Raw genomic sequence first — 11441 nt, 5'->3', positions numbered from 1 at the left:
TGCTGAGGTCCGAGCACACAAAGCTGTGCAACACATAGATGTGATGGCGCGTCTTGATATTCTGTAGCAGCTACTTGAGCACGATGCTGCCTCACTAGTCATCATGAGACCCCGGACCCTTCCAGCTCCGCCAGCATTACCATTACTAGATCCACCAACACCATTCGACTTAGCAGCAGCTGCATAGCCGACCACCAACGACACCGACGCTTGAGGTGTCTTTAGCTTTCTTTTCCTTTGTTTCTCGTATTTTATTTCTACATTATCTTTTGGACTTGTATACTCATAAAGGATCTTCCTTCTGTGTTTATATTTTTATCTCGAGTTGTATTTCATTGCTCTATCTTTTATATACTATAGTTTATTTTATTTTTGTTGAGCTTAACTGAATCCCCCTTGTATATGCGTGTAGATGGTCTTGTCTGTATGGAAATTGAGAACTAGTCATAGGCACGACCAATGTGTTTTTACACTTGCCCATGTGTGATTCACAACTCATTGGAACTCCACTCCCAAGGAATTTTGCTCCATTAAGTGAACCACTAGGAGTTCAGGGGAGTATTTTTCAATTGCCCACAACCACATATATTTTGATTGTTACATCTTTTATTGTACTTACATGTGTACATTGAGGGCAATATACATCTTAAGTGTGGGGGGAGTTCACATTACACATGTTCTATACTTATGCTTTAATTGTGCATGCTCGCGTAGCTAATGGCGATTCACCTTAGTTGCAATGATTGTATTCTTGAGATTAGGAGAATTTTCATTATTGAATGTTTTCATGCTCTAGTTTTTACTTAGATTTTTAAGATTTTTTGCCCGATTGACACTTTTTGCACTACTCGCTCATTAAATTCTTTTGGAAACTCAAGTTCGATGTTTACGGGACTAATTAGTTTTGTTTCTTGTGTTTTTGCTAAAAAATAAAAAAAATAAAAAAAAAATACTTGTTTTAGTTGTGCATTTGGGGTGGAAAGAACTACCACCTATGAAGTATGAAGCTACTCTCACAAGTCTGATACTAGTTATGCCCTAATTAGAGAAAGAGCTATCTCATGGGATAAGTGAAACCAACTACCACAGTAGAAAGAGCTACCAACTCTTTACTTTGTCTTTATATATAAATAAGTCCCTTACACTTAGAACTTTGAGGAATATACTTTGGGTTGATTTGAGTGAGTTCACACACTTACATGATTTTAGGTTTGCTGTCCTTTTTTATTCGAGTTTTTAGCTAGAACAATGATTTTTCGTATGTAGTGTTGAAATTTCCCTTACTTGTAGAATTCTTCCATTGCATGATTTGGTGAACCTAAGGCCCAGCACTTTCAATATTTACTTCTTCTATGCTTTACTGTTTTATTTTTGCTTGAGGACAAGATAAAGCTTAAGTGTGGGGAGTTTTGTAAGTGCTTGTGTATTAGTAATATGAAGTATTCTTTTCTTAGATGAGCATTACTTTTACCATATTTTAACACTAATACATGTGTATTTGTGAACTTTCATGCATGAAGGATTGTGAAGCCAAATATGAAAGAAAGAAGCCAAAGTAGATCACGATTGTACTTTGTTGATGAAGTCTTGGAGTGAACAAATGTGAAGACACAAGTTATGATCGGAGATAATTAAATGTGTGCCAACTTCCATGCGCTCAAACAATTACATGGTTTGAAGAGGCACAAAGGAGGTCACATTTGTGTATTCCAACTTGTGCAATGTTACCAAGATCTTCACCAATATGGCATTTATTGAAGAAGCGATGTGATCTATGGCATAAACGTGTGCCCGTTTATGTTGCCTCGATGAAGAGTGTGGATTCGGGAGTATTTGGCGGAGTACTATACTAGGTATTGTAGTAATTCACTGTAGCAATTTACTGTGGCAGTACTGTTCATAGCCCGCAAAAAATCAGATGTCCAGAAATCCACACGGGCTTGAGGAAATTCCACACAACCATGTGGATGCCCGATTCCAGCCCTTTATAAAGCCACGAATTGCATCAATTTGGGAATCAATCTTTCATTCTTTCTTCTATCTTTTCTCCAACTTTTGGGAGGCCGATGGCTAAGGTTTAGAGAGTATTTGGCAAGTCCTTTGGAGTGATTCTACGGCCTCAATGCTGCATTTCTCTTTAAAGAAAGTTATTGGTGGAGCTTTTGTCGACAACGATCCGGTGAGGTGTGTCCTAGGCTTGACAAGGGGACCTTTGTAGAGGACGTCGCTATTCTATAAGACCATCAAAACAAATACCGAAGGGGTTTTCCTATCGATTACATGTTTTTACTTTCAATTTCATTATTGATTGTATCTTGCTCCATGGAGAGCTAAAACCCACTAGTGGGTACTTGGATTTGTAAAGCCTAGGATGTATTTGTTTCATTAACCTTTTATTATGTTTTCCTTAATTGATGTCTTTAATTGAGTTCCAATCTTGAATTCTTGTTGAATGATTTCTCCCTTAGAATGACACTAGGTTTGAGAGTCCATCTTGGTAATCTTTGTGAGTGAGTGACACACAATGAGGATTAGATAAAGCAAGATTGGAGAGGGTGGAAAGGGTGAGTCGAGAGGTAGAGGCGCGTCTCCTTTTCCCCTCTTGTGTGATTTACCTGACCTCCATATTCCAAGAGTTCTTTGCGGTCAGAATAGAGTAAAGGGTTAAAGGATGAAATCCTCTAGGGCTTAGTTGCGCGAGCAACAGAGTGAAGCGTTGAAATGACTTTAACACCTGTGGCTTAATTGTGACTAGGGGTCTTTCACCTGGACCAAAGGGTTAGATCTACATATAGGAATAGGATTTATCACTTGGAATCCCTAGAGCTTCTTGCAACTTTATACAGTATGAGGTGTTGAAACTGGTTGATTGCTCTGCCAGGGCACAGTGTAGAGTTAGTCAAGGTTGACCTTAGGTTTTGGGACCATGTATTTAAGAATGTCCACGACTCACTAAGCATTAGTTAGGAAGCATAATAGTTGGTTTTGCACTTGAAGCAATAATCCTAAGAGGAACAATATCCGAGTACCGCACTTTTATTGATTGCCTTTCCTCTCATTTTATTGTGCCTCTCATTCTTACTTTCTTTAGTTCATTTTCATCGATCTTTATCCACAGTATCATTATTTCATCTCCACTTAGCTAAGTAGTAATCTTGGTGTTTATATTCCTTATTCTCTGTGGATACGATACCCCACTCACCTGGGATTTATTACTTCGACAAACTCGTGCACTTGCAGTTCACACGCAAGGGGCGTTGTAAATGATCATTAATACATTTTATAACGGGTTGAGCTCAAGCAATAAACAACTTCTAGATGTTGCCGTAGGAGGTATAATAGGAAACAAGACTCCTGAAGAAACCCGGCAATTGATTAAAGAAATGGGTTTGAATAGCTACCATTGGAATGCAAGAGAAAGGAAGAAAGTGGCCGGACTCCATCAAATTAATGCGGTTACATCCTTGGCAGCCCAAGTAGAGTCATTAAGCAAGAAATTGGATACATTGACTTCACCAATGGTAGCTGCAATCACAAGTTGTGCTGGTTGTGGTGGTTCACATATGCCATTTGATTGTCTTATTTCAATTGCTACTTCAGCCCAAACTGAATATGTAGACTTGTGGGCAATTCGAGAAGAAGGCAAGGTAATTCTTATAGCAACACCTACAACCAAGGGTTGAGCAGCCACCCCAACGTTTCTTGAAATAACAAAGGGCAACAAAAGGCCATGGCACCACAGGGTTTCCAACAATAACATCAAGCCCCGAACATGGAGAATCGAGTTTCAGGCTTGGAGACCCGAATGCCTAACTTAGAGAAAGCTTTGACATGATTCGTCTAATCATCAGATAGAAGGTTCCAATCATTCGAAGCTATACTTCGTAACCACACCGCGTCATTGCACAATCTAGAAAATCAAGTGAGGCAAATTGCGAAGTCATTGTTGGAGAGGCCACAAGGAAGCTTGCCTAGTAACACTGAAACCAATTCGACAGAACATGTGAAGGCAATCACTTTAAGAAGTGGTCGTGAGATTGAAGGTAGGCTTCTAAGTGAGAAAACCAATGTTGAAGTACCCGAGGTCGTGGAGGTTGAGGAGAAAGTAAACAAAGAGAAGGAAGTGGCAACCCCACCTTACAAGCCAAGAATCCCTTATCCTTCAAGGTTGAAAAACAATCAAAACGATGAGCAATACAAGAAGTTCTTGGGTCTATTCAAGCAATTGCACATAAATATTCCTTTTGTAGAGCCGTTGTCCCAAATGCCTCATTATGAAAAGTTTTTGAAGGACCTTTTGACCAACAAGAGGAAGTTGGAGCAAAGTGCATCGGTGATTATAGATGCCTCTTATTCAGCGATTTTGCAAAAGAATATGCCGAACAAGAAGAAAGACGCCGAAAGCTTCATCATCCCATGCAACATTAGTAATTTGGGTGGAGAGATGGCATTGGCAGATTCAGTGACTAGTATCAACGTCATGCCATACTCTTTCTTTCAGAAGCTAGGCTTGGAAGTGACTAGGCCTACTCGCATCATTGAAGACGTGCTTGTCAAGGTTGACAAGTACATATTTCCTGTAGACTTTGTAGTGTTGGATGTCGACGAGGATGTAGATGTTCCTTTCATACTTGGAAGGCCATTCTTGTGCACTTCCAAGGCACTTATCATCATGGATGGTGTGGAATTGACACTGAGGGTTTTCGACAACAAGTTGACATACCGCCTTGTGAAGCCATACAACATTCTCTCAACTTTGATGATACTCTTTATTTTCTTGACACTACCGATGAACTAATCGATGAATATGTGTAGGAAATGATGAATCCTGACCTGTATGAAGGGTTGCTAGACCAAAGAGTGGAGGATGAAGAAATCTTAATGCTTTGTCTAGAGGAGAAGGTACAACCTACCCCGGGGATCATGAAGAAGTGCTCCGGAAGATGAAGCGCGCAAGGAGACGACACAAGAAATGCCCAAAGGCAAATGGGGATGAGCAAGAATGGAGTAAGGGTGACCAATCCTTGTACGGTAACAAATCTGATAACTTCCCCTCTACCTTCAAAATACTATTTTCATCGTGCTTTCAGGTCATGGGTAAGAGGGAAACCTTCATCTATGAGCCCCCGTGAGGTAAGGCAAGGTACGTCAAGCTAAGTGACATTAAACAAGCGTTAATTGGGAGGCAACCCAAGTCTTTACTATTTTTATAGGTTTCAATTAGCGTTTGCATGAATAAGAGCTTAAGTGTTGGTGTCTTGATCTTTTACATGCTATTGCTGTGATTTTCTCATGGATCTTTGCTGTCTTCATGTGCTTAATTGTGTTTTGGTGAAGTTTCTTGGTCGTTTAAGCGTGTTTTTCATATTTCTCTGGTTACTTTTGCATAATATAGATAGGTTTTGAGTACTTATAAATGTTCAGAAATTTTCTGCTAAGTCTTTGATTTTTTCTAAGTAATCTAGAGAAAACACATGGTCGTGTGAAAATTCTACACAGGCGTGTGTTTGCGTTCAGAGGTCATCCAGAGAGGATACAGGGGCATGCGGTTGCCCCTGTGAATGTCCTTGTGACGGTCACACGCCCATGTGGAATTTTCACACGGGCGTGTGTTTCTCTGCAGAGGCTCAGAGAGCTATCCCAAGAAAACACAGGAGCGTATGTCTGCTCTTGTGTTTTACCCTGTGAACTACACATGTGCGTGGGTAATTGCCAGAAGCTCATGTGAATTCCTGCAGAGAGTTCTCGTCCATCCCGAGAAGACACAGGGGCATATGAATGCCCCTGTGAGTACCCCTGTGAAGATCAACATGCCCGTGTGGAATTTCCACAGGGCGTGTGGAACACTTAGAATTTTTCTCGGATTGGACAAAGAAGCCACATGGGCGTGTGGGTACATCTGTGGGTCTGGTACATGGGCGTGGGGAATTTTCACACGCCCATGTGGATGCATTCAGAGATAAGGTGTGCTATCCCGAGAGCACACAGGGGCGTGTGTCTGCCCTTGTGAAGTTCTCCTGTGGAGTCACACGGGCGTGGGTAATTTTTTTGAGTTTTCCGGCGCTGGTTTTCTTTAAAATCTTTTCGCGTTTCTTCATCTTCTCACTCCCAAAAATTTAGAGAATGCTTCCATTCACTATCCCGACTTCGCACCGTTGTTTTAGACGGATTTGATTCGAGTTTTCTGGCCGATTTCAAGCTTTCATTCTCTATTTCATCGGTAAAACCTTTTTCTCTCTTTTCTTCACCATTACTTGATTTACTTTGATTAAACTAGTTAATCCACTTTATTTTTATGCTAAAATTGTTAGTTTATGCTTTACAGTGAGTTTAGAATAAAGTTGTGATGTATTTTTGAGCTTTTAGCATGGTGGTCATGCGGTTTTCATGCCCCGTATATCCACATGGGCGTGTGGAATTTCCACATTACCGTGTGGATTTCTACAGTATTAATTCTGTGAGTGTTTTAATCAATTTTCCATCTAATTCTTGCAGATATGGCATCTAGATCAAAGAAAAGCGCCGTCAAAACATCCTGTGGAGACTTCACCTAAGCTTGAGCACATCGATTTTTTGATTCCCGAACATCAAGCTCGATTTGAACGGTTGTCAAGACTCAGGTTTTTAGATTTGAGTGCGCTGAGAGGGGTTCAGCGAGTCGATGAGGTAGCCGATGATATCAAGGAGCTGTTCGCCATAGGAAGCTGGAGGAGGTTATTATTGACTCGAGAGCCAGTTATCCACACATGGACGCTAGAGGTTCTAGCGTCTTTCGAGTTTGACCTATTATATCCCAGATTCGATAGTGTTGACACCGTACAATTTTGAGCATTTAGACATCATTACAGTATGAGTGTTATATAGTTTTCGAGCAGGATGGGATTGTATGATGTGGCTTTTATTGGCACAGAGGAGTACAACCGGTTACCGACTGATTATCCTGGCAGCTTGACTCCTTAGAGAGCGTACAGGATTTATGTGGATAGGGTCAGTACAAGACAGGAGTGTCTAAGGCCACATGCCTGTCCTAGCCATGCTACAGATACATACATATAGTGCTTTGTAGATCAGTGAGCGGTCAAGGTGACAGCACAGGTGTTTTGAGTCGGCATGAGCTATTTTATTTATTTTCGATGGTCTAGAGCGAGCCGATTCATCTGGGGCATATTGTGGCTGAGTATCTTCATCATCAGGGCCAGTATACCAGAGTCAGTGTTCGATTCTAAGGGCCCTACATCACCAGACTTATCATGGGGATGGGATTATTATACGCTATCAAGGGGACCAACAAGGCCATCGTACCGACTCCACCTGGCATAGACACTAAGAGATTGATGGGGATGGTTTGTAGATACAAACCAGGAGTGTATATGATGATCATACCCCTTCTGAGATAGCCGAGGTTGAGGGAAACACAGGAGAGGGGTCACAGACAGAGCAGGCATAAGCAAATCCTTTCCTACAGCACAGGAGCCCCTACCAGTTCGAATATTTTCTCCACCTCGAGCCCATAATCGAAGAGGCTCGAGAGCACTCTAGGGTTGCTACAAGCAGATCTGGCAGAGGTTCGTGCGACACAGGTCCCTTAGCATGCCGAGGTGATGGCACGTCTCAACATCATATAGCAGCAATTAGAGCGAGACGTCGTCTCACCGTTCATCATAAGACCGAGGACCCCTCAAGAATCTCCAGCAGCACCATTACCTATTCCAGCACTAGGAGATTCATCAGCACCATTTGACTTGGCACCACCATCAGTAGTAGCAGACCAGCTAGCGCGCGACATCGACGCTTGATGTGTCTTTCATTTTCTTTATGTTTTTATATTTTATGTTTTTACATCATCTTTTGGACTTGTATTCTCAAAAAGAATCTTCCTTTTGAGTTTATTTTTTATTTTTCTCTCGAGTTGTATTTCATTGCTTTAATGTTATATACTCGAGTTGTTTTTGTTTATTGAGCTTCACTGAATCCCCTTGTGTATGCGTGCAGATGGTCTTGTCAGTATGGAAATTGAGGATTAGTCATAGACAAGGTCAATGTGTTTTACACTTACCCGTGTGTGCTTCACAACCCGTTGGAACTCAACTTCCAAGGATTTAGCTCCATCAAACGCACCACTAGGAGTTCAGGGGAGTATTGTTTCAATTGCCCACTCCCAGATATATTTTTGAGTGATATACTTCTCATTGTGCATGTATGCATTTATTAAGGGCAATGTACATCTTAACTGTGGGGGAGAGTTCACTGTACACATGTTTTACACCTATGCTTTGATAGTTCATGCTCATGTAGCCAATGGCAGTTCACCTTAGTTGAATTGATTGTATTCTAGAGTTTAGGAGAATTTTCATCATTGAATGTTTTCATGCTCTAGTTTTTACTTGGATTATTAGGAATTTTTGTCCGATTGACACTTGCTGCACTACTCTCTCATTAAACTCTTTTAGAAACTCAGGTTCGATGTTTAAGGGACTAATTAGTGTTATTTCTTGTGTTATTTGTGCTGAAAAAAAAGAGAAAAATACTTGTTTTAGTTGTGCATTTAGGGTGGAAAGACCTACCACCTATGAAGTATGAAGCTACTCTCATAAGTCAGATACTAGTTATGCCCTAATGAGAGAATAAGCTATCTCATGAGATGAGTGAAAGCTACTACCCCGGTAGAAAGAGCTACCACCTCGAAAGTGTGAAAGCCACCTTAGCGGCCACTTTGAAAATGGCTACCTTAGAGGATGTGTGAAGCTACTACTACCACCTCTTTATTTTGTGTTGTTTTGTAGATAAATAAGTCCCTTTATACATAGAACTTTGAGGAGTATAAGTTGGGTCGACTTGAGTGAGTTTACACACACTTACACAATGTCGTGTTTGTTGTCCTTTTTTATTTGAGTTTTAGCTAGAACATTGATTTGTTGTATTTAGTGATGAAATTTCCTTCTTTGCATGCTTAGGAGAACCTAAGGCCAAGCACTTTAAATATTTCCTTTTTCTATGCTTCAATGTTTTATTTTTGCTTGTGTATAAGAAAAAGCCTAAGTGTGGGGGAGTTTGATAAGTGCTTGTGTATTAGTAATATGAAGTATTCTTTTCTTATGATGAGCATTACTTTTATCAGATTTTAGCGCTAATATATGTGTATTTGTAAACTTTCATGCATGAAGGATTGTTAAGCCAAATATGAAAGAAAGAAGCCAAAGTAGATTGCGATTGTACATTGTTGATGAAGTCTTGGAGTGAACAAATGTGAAGACACAAGTTGTGATCAAAGATATGTGAATGTGTGCCAACCTCCATGCGCTCAAGCAATTACATGGTTTGGAGGGACACAAAGGCAGTCACATTTGCGTATTCCGACTAGTGCAATGTTGGCAAGATCTTCAACAATATGGTATTTTATTGAAGAAACGATGCGATCTACGGCATATGCGTGTGCCTGTTTATGTTGCCTCGATGAAAAGTATGGATTCAGGAGTATTTTGGTGGAGTACTATAGCAGGCATTGTAGCAAAATCACTGTAACAATTTACTGTAACAGTTACTATTCATAGCCCGCAGAAAATCAAATTTTCAAAAATCCACACCGGCATGTGGAAATTCCACACACTCATGTGGATGCCCGATTCCAGCCCTTTATAAAGCCGTAACTTGTACCTATTTGGGGATCCATCTTTCATCTTTCTTTCCATCTTTTTTCCAGCTTTTGGGAGGCCGTAGACAAGGGTTTAGAGGGGCTTTGGCAAGTGTTTTGGAGTGATTCTTCCGCTTCAACACCGCGTTTCTCTTGAAAGATAGTTATTGGGGCTGTTTCGTCGGTACCATTCCAGCGATGTGTGCCCTAAGCTTGACAAGGGGGACCTTTGGAGAGGACGAGTCTACTCGATAAGACCATTGACATGAATACCGAGGGGGTTTTCTTATGGATTACATGTTTTTACTTTCAATTTCATTATTAATTGTATCTTGCTCTATGAAGAGCTAAACCCCCTAGCTGGTACTTGGACTTGTAAACCCTAAGATGTTATTGCTTCATTGACCTTTTATTATGTTTTCATTAATTAATGTCTTTAATTGAGTTCCAATCTTGAATGTTTGTTGAATGATTTCTTCCTTAGAGTAACACTAGTATTGAGAGTCCATCTTGGTAGCCTTTTTGGATGAGTGACACAGCATGAGAGTTAGACAATGCTAGATTGGAGAGGGTTGAGATGGTGAGTCGAGAGTTAGCGGAGCGTCCCCTTTCTTCTCCAGTGTGATTTATCCTACCTCCATGTTCCTGGAGTTCTTTGTGGTCATAATAGAGTGAAGTGCTAAGAGAGAAACTCCGCGGGGGCTTAGTTACGCGAGTAAGAGAGTGAAGCATTGAAGTAATCCTTAGTATCTGGGGCTTAATTGTGACTAGGGGTCTTTCACCTAGACCAAAGGGTTAGATCTACATATAGGAATACGGTTTGTCACATGGAATCCCTAGAGCTTCTTGCAATTGTACATAGTGTGAGATGTTGAGATTGAGCGATTTCTCTACTAGGGCATTGTGTAGAGTTAGTCACGGTTGACCTTAAGTTTGGGACAGCGTATTTTAGGATTTCCACGACTCATTAAGCATCAGTTAGGAGACATAATAGTTGGTCTTGTACTTGAATCAATAACCCTAGGGGGAGTAATGTCTAAGTGCCCCACTTTCTATCGATTGCCTTTCCTCTTATTTTATCGTGCCTCTCTTTCTTATATTCTTTAGTCTTGTTCACATTGAGTTTATCCACACTATTATTTTTTCATCTTCACTTAGTTAAGTAGCAACCATTGTGTTTATATTTACTATTCCCTATGGATACGATAACCTATTCACAAAGGATTTATCACTTCGATAAACCCATGCACTTGCAGGTCACATGCAAGGAGTGACAAGGTCCCGTTGCGTATATCCCGCAAGTGCACGAGTTTATCAAAGTAATAATCCTGGATGAGCGGGTATCAAATCCATAGGGAGTAGGGAGTAAAAACACTTAATCCACTTCTTAGCTATGTGAAAGATCAATAGTGATAAGTGTGACAATGATTCAATTCTCAAAAGTAAAAGCAATAAGTAAGAGAGCACGTGTAAAGGAGGAGGTAAGGCAATCGATAAAGATGGGGTACTCGGATAATGCTCCGCCTAGGATAATTGTTTCAAGTGCAAGAACCCTCTATTATGCTTCCTAATCAATGCAATGGTGAGTGATGGAAATCCTTAATTACATAGTCCAAAATCTAATGTCAACTATGCCTAACTCTATACATGTCCCGGAGGAGAGATTAGATAACCTCTCAACCTCGCACTCGAATAGAGTTCCAAAGAGCTCTAGGGATTCCAAGTGATAAATCTCTTCCTAATTATAGACCTAACCCTTTGGTCCAGGTGGAAGGTCCCTAACCACGATTAAGCCCTAGATACTAAGATC

Source organism: Dioscorea cayenensis, chromosome 1 (assembly GCF_009730915.1).
Source record: "Dioscorea cayenensis subsp. rotundata cultivar TDr96_F1 chromosome 1, TDr96_F1_v2_PseudoChromosome.rev07_lg8_w22 25.fasta, whole genome shotgun sequence".
In the NCBI taxonomy this organism is placed as follows: Eukaryota; Viridiplantae; Streptophyta; class Magnoliopsida; order Dioscoreales; family Dioscoreaceae; genus Dioscorea; species Dioscorea cayenensis.
The sequence above is the reverse complement of the archived record's forward strand: the minus strand, read 5'-3'. Positions refer to the sequence as shown.